The following is a 16,120-nucleotide window of genomic DNA, read 5'->3' on the forward strand; positions in this document are numbered from 1 at the left end:
TAACTCCAGGCCAGTAGGTTTTTATATAGAAAAATATATTTTCTTAATTTATTTTTAGACCCACAAGATTCAAATTTTAGATAAGTACATAAATTGTAAGGAACTTCACACAGGTAAGTGTAGAACTTTGATTTAAAACAGTAGCATACAGTTTTGGAAAAAATGGCAAATAGCTATTTTAAAAGTGGACACTGTGCAAAAATCAACATTTCCTGGGGGAGGTAAGTATTGGTTAGTTTTTCAGGAAAGTAAAGCACTTACAACTTCAGTCTCCTGGGCATAGGCAGCCCACCATTGGGGGTTCTAGGCAACCCCAAAGCCACAGCACCAGCAACACAGGGCTAGTCAGGTGCAGAGGTCAAAGGAGGGCCCTAATAACATAGGCGGCTATGGAGAACAGGGGTGCTCCAGTTCCAGTCTGCTAGCAGGTAAGTACCTGCGTCCTCAGGGAGCAGACCAGGGGGAGTTTTGTAGAGCACTGGGGGGGTGGGGGTGGGGGAAGGGCATACACAAGCACACAAAACACAGGGGCGGCTGGGTGCAGTGAGCAAAGTAGGTGTCGGGTTTGTCGTTGAAAACAATGGAGGGACCCGGGGGTCACTCTGGTGATGCAGGCAGGGCACAGGGGGTCTTCTTGGGCCAGCCACTGACTGGGTTAGGATGAGGGCCGCCTGCTGGTCACTCCTGCACTGGTAGGAGGTTCATCTCGGTCCTGGGGGCTGCGGGTGCAGTGCTTGGTCCAGGCGTCAGGTTCCTTTGTTACCAGCCTCTGGAACCTCTCTGCAGGTGTTGCTGTCGGGGTGCAGGGAGGTTGCCTCAGGGTGTCCACATCGTTGGAGTCGCCTGGGAGTCCTCTCTGCAGCGTTGGTTGTCCTGAACTTGAGCCGGGGGCGTCAGGTGCAGAGTGTGAAGACTCACGCTTCTGAAGGGAAGTTGGAGTCACTTTAAAGTTGCTTGCTTTGCTGCTTCTGGACAGAGCCGCTGTCCTCGGGAGGTTCTTGGTCCTTTAGGTGCAGGTCAGTCCTCTGAGTCCTCAGAGGTCGCTGGTCCTGCTGGATGCGTCGCTGTGCAGGTTCTTTGAGTCTGGGGACAGGCCGGTAGGGCTGCGGCCAAGTCAGTTGTCTCCATCGTCTCTGCAGGGCTTTCAGGTCAGCAGTCCTTCTTTCTTCCGGTTGCAGGAATCTGACTTCCTGGGTTCAGGGTTGTCCCTAAATACTCAATTTAGGGGTGTGTTTAGGTCTGGGGGGCAGTAGCCAAAGGCTACTGTCCTGGAGGGTGGCTACACCCTCTTTGTGCCTCCTCCCTGAGGGGTGTGGGCACATCCCTATTCCTATTGGGGGAATCCTCCAAAACCAAGACAGAGGATTTCTTAAGGCAGGGGCACCTCAGCTCAGGACACCTTAGGGGCTGTCCTGACTGGTGGGTGACTCCTCCTTGTTTTTCTCATTATCTCCTTCAGACTTGCTGCCAAAAGTGGGGGCTGTGTCCGAAGGGGCAGGCATCTCCACTAGCTGGGATACCCTGGGGCGCTGTAACAACAAGCATGAGCCTTTGAGGCTCCCGCCAGGTGTTATAGTTCCTGCAGGGGGAGGTGAGAAGCTCCTCCACCCAGTGCAGGCTTTGTTCTTGGCCACAGAGTGACAAAGTCACCCCCCCATGTGGCCAGAAACCCATCTGGTTGTGGCAGGCTGGCAGGAACTGGTCAGTCTAACACTAGTGTTTGGACTGGTATACAGGTGGCATCTCTAAGATGTCCTCTTTGTGCATTTTTCAATAAATCCCACACTGGCATCAATGTGGATTTACTGTGCTGAGACGTTTGATACCAAACTTCCCAGATTTCAGTGTGGCCATTATGAAACTGTGGAGTTCGTGTTTGACAAACTCCCAGACCATATACTTTTTATGGCTACCCTGCACTTACAATGTCTAAGATTTGGCTTAGACACTGTAGGGGTATAGTGCACATGCAACTATGCCCTCACCTGTGGTATAGTGCACCCTGCCTTATGGCTGGAAGGCCTGCTAGAGGGTTGACTTACCTATGCCACAGGTAGTGGGTTGAGGGCATGGCACTCTGAGGGGAGTGTCATGTTGACTTATTCATTTTCTCCCCACCAGCACCCACAAGCTGTGAGGCAGTGTGCATGTGCTGATTGAGGGGTCCTCACGGTGGCATAATACATGCTGTAGCCCTTAGAGACCTTCCCTGGCCACAGGGCCCTTGGTACCAGGGGTACCAGTTACAAGGGACTTTTCTATGTGCCAGGGCTGTGCCAATTGTGGGAGCAAAGGTACAGTTTAGGGAAAGAACACTGGTGCTGGGTCCTGGTAAACAGGATCCCAGCACATGTTCAATCACAACTGGCATCAACAAAAGGCAGAAAGTTAGGGGGTAACCATGCCAAGGGTGGCATTTCCCTACACATGGTGTCTAAGGGCCACTGTCGATTAAACCACTCTGCCCAGTGAGTCGGTCGTGTCCAGTCCACATCGGATCGTGAACTTTGCTGCGTCTCTCCCATTAGGAAATGCTTGGGAAAGTACAGCCCCAGCCTCCTCCAGGACCTGTGGCAGCACTTGCACAACTGAATCCCACAGAGTGTGGGAGTAACGGCCCAAAAGGCATGCATTGTTCATGGGCCCAATGCCAGGATGGCGGAAGAAAACATCTTGTTGTTTGTATTCCCTATCAAGGGATTGGAAGGCAATGGGCCCTCGGAGGTACCGGCATGGACCACCAAGCTCTTGGGGCGGGGCGGGAGAGGGTGGTTTGCATTAAAAAACTTGGGTCATCAGGAGCGGCGCAGTGGAGGTGAGCAACAGTCCTGTTCACAGGAGCTCCTGAGCTATGTTTGGACCTGGTACCCAGTAGTACATCAGTGAGGGCAGTACTGAACCAGAGCAGGGGTTCTGGGGTGGAAGTTCCCGGTTGCAGGACCTCTGTGAAGAGATTAGTCTTGACAGCCAATGACGGCAGTTGAAAGTCCAGGACCTCAGCTGCACTCCCCATCACCATAGCATAAGAAGCTCCCTCCTCTATAGCCACGTTAGGGGGAGAAAGCATGCCAGTAAGTGGAGAAGTATCCAGTCTGCTTGCCTCACCAAAGTCTTCACGCCAGTATATTGCTTCATGGGGCTGATATTCTAAAACGTCCAGCGACCCCTCCCATTCATACCAAAAGCCTAACCTACAGTAAAAGGGCCCAGGATCTCGTCAAGGAGGCAAGGCTCTTGCTGGTGCCCGCATCATACAGCACCCCTCCGTGTCGGAGTCGTGGATCTCAGTGGGGATGATGCTGCCATTGGGCAAGGACGAATCCGGGAGCGTCAGATGTTGTGACTGGCGTCGAAGAAGGTCAAGGTGGTTTGACCACCGCTGGTCTGAATCCAAGAATGGATCCCCGGATGCCCCTCACCATCGGAGGTAGAATGAAACCAAAATGGGCCCCTTCTGGCTCCGGGAGGCCGACAGTGCTCTAGTGGTGTCGGCTGCCCAAAAATGAGGCGCATGGCCTCGTAAAACCCTCGGAGTTGAGCATGGGTTGCTCCGGCTCCCAGAAACTCAGGGAGGTGCACTGTTGGGCCCAGGCGCATGTTCTGGAGAACAAGGGCTAGCGCGTCGAAGTTCCTTCGTCACTGAAAGATGAGAAGTCTAATAACGTTTTGATTTCTTGGACTACTTTTTATGCCTCGACTTACCCGATTGCCCCAAGGACTTGGTGTGGGACAACGCAACCGATCCTGGGACCTTCCTCTTGACTTTGCGCAGGGTCGAGCATTGGGGCGACATCAGCTTCAGGGACCGCTTCCTCACAGCCTTTGGATGCATGGACAGACACACGGAGCACAACTTCGGGTCATGGTCATGCTCCAGATACCAAAGACGCACGAGGTACGGATCAGTCACAGACAACACCCAATGACAGGATCCACATGCCTTGAAGTCGGTCTTTCTGTAGGACATCCTCAATGCACCAGGAGTAAAAGACTCAAAAAATACTCAAAATGTCGAAATAAGCCATTAAAAAATTGACAGAGGGGTAGCTCTCTACGGATCATCCTTGCTGGCATGGAAAGTAAAGACCGGACGTCAGCTCGCTGGGGTGGCGCTTATATAGAACCCACAACATCATACCAAGTGCAGACTATGCCAACGATGGATGCACAGCCGATCAACGCCACTTAACAGCACGCAGAGGTACTGCTAATGAAAAATCTTCAGGATCCAGTCTGACACCTCAGGAGAATTCAAAGGTAAGTAATCTGCAGCTAGAACTCTATCAAAGATAGGCTAATTTCTTGACCCTATAGTCTACCTTCAGAAGATTTCCATATGTGTGCGGGGTCCCCATTTTATTTCAAACCCTGGATCCTTTATGGTCTGTGTCCAGTCCAATACACTAGGTGCAACTCACACAGTGTTGGTCAACTTGGTTTTCACAGTGGCCACAGTACAGAATCTATACTTCTTACAAGTATCTGATCATCTTAAAGCCATATTTGCTATCAGAGGCACAGCTGCCCTTGTCCTCTTTGATCGGTCGGCAGTTTTCAGTAGTATCTTCCACTCAACACTGATACATAGACTAGAATATATCAGTCACAGGATGAGTGATTTCTTAGAGAGCTTCCTCTTTACTAGAACCCAAAACATTCAGGTTTTACCATATTCATCCAAACCATTGCCACTCCCTTATCAAGTTCCATGGAGGTCATTCATGAGCCCTAATCTCTTCAATATTTATTTGTTTCCTTTGTCAGGTGTAAGAACCCAATTCAGAGGGCCACAGGGTATGAAAGGGCTACTGGGCCCAACCACGGGGGTTGAGGTCTTTTACTCCTGATATCCTGGGACCAAGCCTACTATGGATCCTGAGCAACTGAGCCAAGTACTCCTTCTGCACTTGACTCTCCTTAGTAGATGTGAATGAGCAGTCTAAGGCTTCCTCAATGGGAGGTGGAGTTCTGGATACAGATTAGTGAATGCGGCGCATAACTCAAAGAGTGCCCAGCAGCAGCAATACATCAATATCCAGCCAAATATGTTCTTTTATAACAAAATACGTTTTTTTATTTCTAACTCTACTCGTTCAAACGAAAGTTACAGCATTTACTGACAACACCTTTCCCCCTCGAGGTTGGGGCTCTAGTGATTCCTTGGCAAGTCCCTGTGTCAACCGTTCCACGCAATGTGACTGGGGTTATTCCTCATTTAGTGGTGGGTGCATTCAGGGAATACCCACGAGTAGGCCTTAACTCAGGAGTCCATTCTAATTCTTCCATTACAATCAAAAGTGACTAAAACCAGGGGGTGTTTCTAATAGGTAACAGCACTCACAGATTCACACATCTACAAGTATCCATCTATACATGCGGTGCTCCTGGAAGGGGGAGATCCACCCAACTCCCCCGTAATTCCAATCCGAGCATTAACAAGTATGTAAACTAGAGTCCAAGGCACACACCTGAAATAATACAAAGTCTAAAATTTTTAAAGAATTTCTTGCTCCTTGATTTTATTCTTGAAAGATTCTCTTCTGGCGCCTCACAATCAAAGCCAACAAATGTTTTGTCAAATGGAAGTATCCCCTATGACTTTGTCAGGGCTGGAAATAACAAAAAATCTACTATTGTAATAAGGTAAATACATATGAGGGCATTCAGAATATCCCTTCACCAAAGTAACCAAAAAATCATGCTGTATAATGCACGGCTCATCTTGCGAGTGGAAACCCATGCTCAATCATAATTCTACAATGTGGTCCTGTGACAAAACAAAGACGTTCATAATAATAATAAAATCACTGATAATGCAAGAGAAATGCGCTATCAACAGCAGACAAACCATCATATTGAACATATTAATTGAAACCAAGAAATTAAACATGTGAGAGAACCAAAAGGCCCAAACATTTTGGTCCCATACAGGGCTAATGGCAAGCACAAAGTATAAAAATCCAAAAAACATGCAAGGTCAAACCATAGTGTGAACACCACAGGAAACTACTTGCCTTATTCATATATATATTTCCTATGATTTCAGTGCCCTCATTATTCCACAAATGTCAATCAAGCAGTGTAAAAGCCTCCTAACTCAAAGAAAAAAAGCACAGTTAAATAAATAACCTGTTGTCCATATTCGAAAAGCAGTGCTCTTGAAAGAGGACCCTCACCGATTTTCTCTCAATGACAAAATGAGTCACAATTTGCAGTATAAAGCAGTTGCTATAAAGCTCCAGTCCGTTACCAAAATAATGTCTGCAACAGATTTTAATCATAAGAAAAGAGTATTAAACACTATACAGTATTATTTTGTCCCAATTGACCCCCATGCAGTGCTCGACCATGTATAAAAGTCCAATATACATGGAAGTGCAACCTATAGTGCAAAAAACCACAGTACTTCTATTCGCATAGACACTATAAACTACTATTCCGTACCACTTGACCCCCATACGGTGCTCAACTGCGTATGAAAGCCCAATATACATGCAAGTGCAACCCATAGTGTAAAACACCACAGTATTTCTACTTGCCTGACTTGTATTTAACACATCAATTAATTTTGTACTCCAAATGAATTGGCCATATCATATAACATAACTCCTATATCAAAAGATAACTCAAAACTAAGCAAAAACTGTGTTGACAGTATTTAAAAAGTCACACTAGTAAGTGAGAACTAAGTAATGTGCTCACCCATTAAATGTCAGATTCAAATTCATCACGTTTGGTAGTATCAAGCATTCGCTATGATGCTCCAGACTGATGCCAAAGTACCATCTGCAAAGTTCAAAAAGTCCTCAAAAAGAATAATCAGTTTTAAGCATTGTCGATACTAAACTGTCATGTTTAAGGCCCTTGCAGTGCAGAAAAACTCTGCACCTGCAGACTGCAGTATAACCGACTTACCATGTGTAATTGCAACTCGTGTATCCAATCGTGTCAGAGCGAGTACGCTCTGTCAGCGTCTTACACGGGTGCCATGATTAGCCCATATATAGACCCTAGTAAAAAAGAAAAACTGACAATAGTGATGAACTAAGTTCACAGTGGCCGCCATATTGGAACGTGTCAAATTGGCTAGAAATCATACTGAGTTACACAACAAAAATAAAGTTGTTACTTTAGCTTTATTTAAAATTACCAATATAACTGAAAATTGAGCTAACAGACAACCAAACCGAGACTGTAAAATTAATAAACCATTCATCAGTAGATAATTACAGCGGGAAAGGTACCATCCACTTTACAGACGGACCACAATTTTAGTGTACCATAGATTAAAAATTATTAGAATCAGGTAACGGTGTACGTATTAAGCAAACAAACTCCTCAAAACAAGCTCCCATACGTTTATTTGGAAGCCTGCATACATTGAATCTGTTAGCAGTTGCAGCCACACTGTATCCAAAATTACTATCTGAAATAAATAAATTCCCCAAAGAGAAAGCAATACAATTACCCCACACACTCACAATCTCTCAAATGATCAATCTTAAAGCAAAGGAATCTAAGGTATATATTTAATATAGTCCCAAATCAAAACCCAATATCATAATGATCACAAAGCCAAACCATCAATAAAACCAATCAAATCCAATACAAGGGAGACAATAAAAAGACATATACAATAGTCTATTAAAATTAAACTAGCCCAATTCTGGTAGACATAGGCCAATCGATTGTTGTCATCAATCCTTATTCGATACCGGCCTCCTCCTGTGGGTCCAGTAATAAAATATAGCATTGACGCGTTTCGGTGGGCTTCCAGACCTTTTCACCACCTTCTTCAGGGCTAGATAATGTGCTCCCAAAACGTATTAAAACAAGTCTCCATTAATGCCAAATCAAACCAATCAAACCGATCCAAATATTAGCATAAATACTTTCCTTGATTTCCGCAGTCTTTTGGAAATATATTTCATGGAATCCACATAATGTAATGAACCAGGAATGTTTATTTTCCTTCCGGTTCTACCCTTAATTCGATTAATCGGCGTGGCAAATCTTAATTCTCTTCTTTTTTCAAATTTTGTTGGAAATTACTATCTCAAGTTACTACGTGATTCCGGATGGGCAACCAGTAACCACCAAAAATAAACTGACTCACAATCCATCCCAATTGATATATGCCACCCTCTTTAATGCCTGCATCAATTTCAGGCGAAAAATCCAGTATCTGGAGGCAATATTTAATTATCCAATATGAGATATAAATATCCAGCTAACTTCCTGAATTACGATCAGAAAGCTCCACTTGTAATAATACGTTGACCATTGTGACCACATATCCGCAGAACTAATTCTCCACAAAACCATAACCGTCCGGGCATCAAGTTGTGCCTACATGTCTATAGAAAAAGTGCCCTGCTATTTACCACGAATACCTTCAAGTAGCAAATGAATGCCATTCTCCTGATTGTATGGGATCAAAATAAAAAAGGGTCATTAAGAAAGAGATAGCGTTATACAGTCAATTGAAAAGATAAGGAATACAGGATGAGGTTGCAGGAAACATTTTCAATATACAGTCACCAACTTAAGTGCGTAAGCAAATAGCAAATTAATAATTTGCTCAAGACCTAATACCATCCTCATGCATTTAGTCTCCCATAAAATATTCTAATTCATGATCGGTATTCAAACCTTCTTCTTCTGCCCTTACCTGCATGATTCAGATACATTCCATTCTTCCTGGATACAATTCTCTATTGCTCCCTGGAGTCTTTTTTTTACATGCTCTATTGCAAAAAATCTTACATTTTTAATCGGCCCCTGAGCTGGACACTCTTTGATGTGTATCGCTATTGAATATTGTTTATCTTCCTGTCCCAAGGCACGATAATGTTCACTTTTCCTAGCTTTGAGGACCCTAATTGTACTCCCCACGTATATGCAGCTGCATTTACATTCAATGATATGTACAAAATAATCTGTTTTACAGGTAATGTTGGAACATATACGAAATGTTTGATTTACATTTCCCCCAAACCAACTATTTTGTTATGAGTCCATTTGCACATACCACAGTGACTATTTATTTTAAATTTAAAAAAAACCTTTTGCACGCTTGGTTAACCAGTCCTCTGGTGATCTAATGTTTGGGTAACTAGGGCACAGCATGTTCCTTAGACCCCCAACCCTACGATACGTCCGATCTGGTCTGTCTGAAGTGATCTTGTTCAAAGCTGTACCTGCACATAGGACTGCCAATGCTTATGCATACATCTCAATAATGTATTAGACATTTGTGTATAATCAGTAACACATACTTTTTCACTCTTACTCCTTTTGATATTGTTCAATGTGTCACGCCTTTGTACTTTTATAATCTTGTCAGGGGCTACTTTAATATCATGGTCACTGTAACCTCTTTGTAAGAACATAAACTCCATAGTTGAAAATTTGACTGTTTACTACAATTTCGACTCCCACAAATCATTTCCCCAAACGGTATTGCTTTGATTTGATGTTTCAGATGTGCACTAGATGCATGTAAAATGGAATTACATGATGTTGTCTTACAGTCTAATCAGCTTTGAATCATATTGTTTTCTATAAATAAGTCCACATCCAAGAATGCAATATTATTCTGACTGTGTTGGTTTGTAAATCAGATGTTCATTAAGTTGGAGTTCAAGTAATCACAAAAGCTATGAAACTCTGGTATAGTGCCTATCCAATTCATGAGACAGTCATCAATATACCGTCCCCAGTATAAAATGGAGGCATCCCATTGTGCCCCTCCTGGGCCCCAGATTAACTCCTCCTCTAAAAGTCCAGTAAAAAGGTTTGCATAGGAAGGCGAAAATCTAGATCCCATAGCTACTCCTTGTTTTAATCTGTACCAGTCAGTTTTGAAAAGAAAGTAATTGTTATTTAGTATAATCTCAGTCATGGCCAATAGCATCTCCATGTGCTCCCATAAACTCGGTGATTTCTTATTAGGAAAATGTCGGAGTGCCAATAACCCCAGCTCATGCTTAACGCTGGTGTAGAGTAATGTGACATCTAGTGTTACTAAAGTAATTCCTAGTTTCCACTGAATATCTCCTAGAATGCTCAGTATATGTTTCATATCCTTGGTATATGACGGGAGATTTGAAACGTACAAGTTACTTACCTTCGGTAATGATATATCTGGTAGAGACCTGAAGACTTCGAAGACGACGAGTGGTGGTGGCTCCGCAACCGGTCTCGAGACCTTCCCCTCGAGCGAGACCGGGACCTATGCGGAGTCAAGCACCAGGCCGCCATAAGCTTGAGGGACCGCTCCCTCAAGGCCCTTGGGTCATGGCCCAGCACTCAGAGCATGACTTTGGGTCGTGGTTGCACTCCAGGCACCACAAACAGAACCGATGCAGATCCGTCACTCACATCATGCGGTGACAGTCCTCGCACAGTTTACAGCCGGTCTTCGGGGACATCCCTTGATGCACCAAAAACTCACAAAAAGTAGACAAAATAGTCAGTCGGTCAAAAAAGGACCAAGGGTAGCTCTCTCTAGATTAGCGCTTGGAGCGGAAAGAAAAGAACGGACATCACTGCTCTGAAGTGGCGTCTATGTACTACTCCTGACGTCATCACAGCAACCACAGCGCAAACGATGCCCGCAAAGTCGACCGACACCACCTACCGACATGCAAGGGTATTGCTTGAAGAAAAAATCTCCGGATCCAGTCTGACGCCTGGGAGAAATTCTAAGGTAAGGAATCTGCAACTAGAAGCCTCTATCAGATAAAAGGTTGTAAGAAGACATCTACAAATTCGGATAGTCTTTCTGTGGGACCTCTTATACCACATACAATTGGTCTACCTGGCGGGAAAGTTCTTGTCTATCTTGGGGAGAGTATATAGACAGGGGAATCTAGCTTGTACTACCCTCAGGTACATGTACTCGTACTTGTCTAGTAAACTGTCATCAAAACATCCTTTCAATTATCTGTTGATGCAGCTAGTAAGATTGTGTACAGGATTGAGTGGTATTTTCCTCATAGCAGACAGGGTCACTTAATTGTGTATACATTTCTTGTTCATAATCTAGTCTGTTCATTATGACGATATTACCACCCTTATTTGCTTCCCTGATTATTAGATCATTGTCCTCTTGTAAGCCTCTAAAAGCTGCATGCTCTCCAGAACTAAGAATGTACATCCCTCTCCCTTTCCATAATCTCCTTTCTTGATCGATTTTGTCCAGGCCCCTGCATACCAACTTGTGAAAAACATCAATAGTATTACCACATGTTAAATTAGGAATCCATTGTGATTTGGTTTTCAGGCCACTGGTGACCGTATCACACTGGATATCAAGATCAAATAGTACTTTGAAGATGGTGATCGGATCCTCCTCAAAGTCTGTAATAGAAAGTAAGGTGACTATGTCATGTATATCCTGTATAGTGAATGGACTATATTCCACACTAGTATTGCTGGAACTTGCATTTTTACTTGATGCAGGATTCAATTCAAAGAACATATTCAGTTTGAGACATCTAATAAATTAGAATATGTCAATCTTAGATCTTCACAAGTCACCTTCACTTACCAGGCAAAAATCCTAATCCTTTGCTCAACAAAGATGTAATTTCACTAGATAATGTAATGGTTGACAAACTGACTATACTGACTGTCTCATGTGGGGCAATGTCTACTTCTTTTTGTCTCATGATCTCGTCTTCATGCCCCTTCTTTCATTTGGAGCTACCACCTCTCTTTCCTCTTTGTGTCTTGTTGGAGTATCTTTTTTCCTGGTTTGTTCCCAATGCCCTTGTTTGATTCTTTGTACGTCCTTTAAAAAAGAAGAATTTCAGTTTGCTAGTGAAGTCTGAGCTGACGTTCCTTCACCCTCATCTATGTCACTTTCACTTGTTGGTGGAGCACAAAGGGAAGCTGTGTCTGAGCTACATTAACCAGTTTTCAATGCCTGTTTCTTACCATCCACCTGTATCAGGTGATCATATCTTTTAGAGAAGGTAAAGATTCAGCCACTGCAGTACTCTATCTCATCTTGTTTGAGTTTCCTCACCTTCCTTTGTTTAATCTCATCTTAGTGTTTGGTTAAGATGTCATGTAGAATTGTGTAATTCTTTGTGGCTGCTTTCACTAAGTTTAAATTCTTTTATTTCATTTTCTAGAATTGCAATTTCAGTTTGTAACTTGGAAACTTTCCTGTCAGCATTCTCAGTCAGAATATATACTCATCTCATGGAAGTTGATGTGAGTTATTTTTCCCCAAGATCCCAACAGGTCATCATCCATGTCGTCAAATGTTGGAAAAATCTGTGATCTAAGTCCCCTTGGGATTCTATTAAGTTTAACATATTGGTGTAATCTCGCCCCATCCCAGTTTTTGCTTAGTTGTGACTTATCTTTTGATATAGGAGTTCTATTATATGATATGGTCAATTCATTTGAGCAACAAAATTAATTGGTGTCATAATACTGAAATACAAGACAGGCGAGTAGAAGTACTGTGGTGTTTTACACCATAGGTTGCACTTGCATGTATTTTGGGCTTTCATACATGGCTGAGCACCATACGGGGGTCAAGAAGGATGGAATAGTACTTTATAGTGTCTATGCGAGTAGAAGTACTGTGTTTTTTTGCACTATAAGCTGCACTTACATGTATATTGGACTTTCATATGTGGTTAAACACCGTATGGGGGTACATTGGGAAAAAATAGTACTGTGTAGTGTTTAATACTCTTTCCTTATGTTTAAAATCTGCTGCAGACATTATTTTGGCACCGGACTAGAACTTTATAGCAACTACTTTATACTACAAATTGTGACGCAGTGTGCCATTGAGACAAAATCGTTGAGTGCTCCAGTAAGTCCTCTTTTAAGAGCACTGTTCTTCGAATATGGTCAACACGTTTTTTATCTAGTTGTGCTTTTTTCTTTGATTTAGGAGATTTTTTTTATACAGCTTGGTTGACCTTTTTGGAATAATGAGGACACTGAAATCTTAGAAGATATATACGAATAAGGCAAGTAGTTTTCCTATGGTGTTCACACTATGGGTTGCACTTGCATGTTTTTTGAATTTTTATATGTGGTACATGCTATTAGCCCTGTATGGGACCAAAATATTTGGGCCTTTTGGTTCCACCACACGTTTAATTTCAATGAATATGTTTCACATGATGGCTTTATCCGCTGTTGATAGCACAATTCTCTTGCATTATCAGTGATTTTATTATTATTATGAACATCTTTGTTTTGTCACAGGACCACATTGTGGAATTATGATTGAGCATGGGTTTCCGCTCGCAGGATGAGTCGTGTATTACACAGCACATTTTTTTTTTATACTGTGGTGAAGGTATATTCTGAATACCTTTATATGTATATACCTTATTACAATGTTTCTAAAAAAATGTTATTTCAAGCCCTGTCATAGTGATACTCCCGTTTGACAAAACAGGTGTTGACTGGGGTTGTGAGACACCACTTTTCATGCACTGTATTCCTCGCAGATACACATACACCCAATACATTCACTCACCATGTATGCACTGCACAGCACTACATCTGTGATGTACTGTACCCCTCACAAGTACACATATACCCAGAACATGCCCTCACCATGCATGCACCGCACAGTATTGCTCTATCCCCGACCGTACCTTTTCCAGGCACACATACAACCAGTGCAGTCATGTCTCCTGCACTGTGCAGTATTTTTCATCTAATTGATGTGGGCCAAAGGGTGAGTTAAGCACACACCAACAGAACGTCAGAAAGTGAGCGGGCCTTTTGGCCTTATTCAAGTGACACTGATTAGGAATGACATGTTCACTCCTACTGATCACAACACGGTTTGCTTGTGCTCCTTAACTCCTGGTGGAGGTAGTAACCTTCCAGCACTATGAGGGCAGAGCTTTGGGCACCTTTCCTGTTCCAACAAGACCGCAATCCATACTATGTCATTGTGCCATGCATGATCTGTGTTTCCCTATGACAACAAAAATTAACATTAGGGATGCAGAAAACAGTACAGGTGGACACTCATGGCAGGGGAGCACGCCTATTGCCATGCAAATTACTTTTCTGTCCCAACAGCAGGTTTGATCAGCATCTTCAGCTTTGAAGTCCTGTTGTATGCGGTTGATACATACATCACTATATCTCTGACGAACGATAATCCTCTACGTCAAGAAATGTTTAAACAGTGTCTTGTCTCAGTCTCTGTGTGGATGAACAACAGCTGTTTAAAACTCAATCCAGGAAAAAAGGATTACAGGTCCTGGATAAAGTCAATAAACTCTGGTTCAATAAGTGGCAGCCTGCAGAAGTTGGCTCACCCCCCTATCCTATCCTAGTACGCAAGAAAGTTAAATATGATAATCATGTTTCTTTTAAGTCCCAAAACACTTCAGCGACCACAGTCTGCTTAGGCCTCCTCATAAAGATGCTGAGGAAAGTGATCAGATTTTTTACCCCAAACTGTGAGAAAGTCTGTACTGCATGGTCTGTTCACTTCCAGATTAGATTGCTCTAATTGTGCACCTTGGCCTTCCCTATCTGCTAGACTTGAAAACTCCAAATAGCCAAGATCTCTGCACCCAATCTTTACTCCACTGATTCGACTAAACTCATAGAATAGGATTGGCTCCCAGTTGAGATGAGGATAAAGTTTAAAACACTATTTCTTGTCCGCAGTGCGTTTTAAAATACTAGCTTAGTGAGCATTCAGAAACCTATTATCAATTATTCCTCCTTTACATCTCTCAGATCGTTCATGTACAGACTCCTGCTTCCCTCCCCCGCCCCAAGATACTGACTCAGACAAAGAGGTAGTCTTTTTTTTCGCAATTCTTGCTTCTAAATTGTGGAAGTGGCTTCGCACCACAATGAATCGTCCAATCTTTTGAAAAAAGTAAAAACATGGCTTTTTCACAGCACCATAACCCTCCTGTCTGAGTGCATCACCATCTGCAGTCTGGCTTTCAACATCTAGAAGCCCATTTCTTACGTTTTAATAGCACTTTATAAATCACTTTTACAGTACAACTGTAAAAAAACAATAAAAGACTTACCTAAAAGGACAAAAAAAGGAACATGGAATGCTTGAATTATTCTCAACTACACAGGCACACTTAGCAGTCCATCGTTTTCTTTTTTTTTTCCCCCCCACCACACCACCTCAAATAGAAAACAGCCATACTCAAATCAGCATTACTGTTGAGGGTGGAATGCTTGAATTAGTATCAGGCACTGCTAATTACTTGGGCCATATTCCAGTCCATATTTTCCCCCCTAGCATGCCACCTCAGGCTGAAAAGTAGCCTTTTAAAAATCACTCTAGGTCCTGCTTCAATAGGAATATTCTAGCCAGAACTGCCAGGCCATGTCCTGTCTGAATAAAAACACAAGCAACACTAGAGCAGTTTTGGCATATTTGGGCCTCAACAGTAGGGTGCAGCTTTAGTCCCATGGCACAGTGAGCACATGACCCAAGTCTGGGAAAACATGTCACACTTAGAACGTTGCACTAATGAAATCAATGTATTTACAATAAGTCAATACAGTAGAGTAAAATAGGAGATTGTCAACGACAATTAAACCTCGGACCATGCTAGAGTTTATAAGCAGTTATCTAATCCTATTTCAGTCGTGGCCATAATTTGAGGAGGCGATGGGTGGGCCGCACACACACTCACCCATCTACATACATGCTCACTAACACCCTTACATTCACAAGCACTTATACACACCAATTCACACAACGCATGTACTAATACACATACACTCATATATGCATGCACTAAACAAAAAAAAGCAAAACTTACCTGACTGCAGCGGTGAAGCTTCTGAGGTTCCTGGAGGCTTTGGAGACTTTAGGCGAGAAGAAGCGGCAGACCCTTATTCATCACAGAGTGGGTTAGGGTAAAGTGAGAATTGCTGACCAAACCTAAGTCTGTGATGAGATTGACACTCTGCCCTGGGCACTTCAGGGCTTAAAACTGAGGCACGCAGGTCCCAGGCTATCAGTGATGCTGCTGCTTGTCATGAGGTGAAGGACCTTGAGGCACTTGCATGGGTGAGGAGTCACACCTACAGGGCTGTGAAATCCTCAGAACAGCAAAGTTCAGCTCAGGCAGCC

Source organism: Pleurodeles waltl, chromosome 7 (assembly GCF_031143425.1).
Source record: "Pleurodeles waltl isolate 20211129_DDA chromosome 7, aPleWal1.hap1.20221129, whole genome shotgun sequence".
Lineage (NCBI taxonomy): Eukaryota > Metazoa > Chordata > Amphibia > Caudata > Salamandridae > Pleurodeles > Pleurodeles waltl.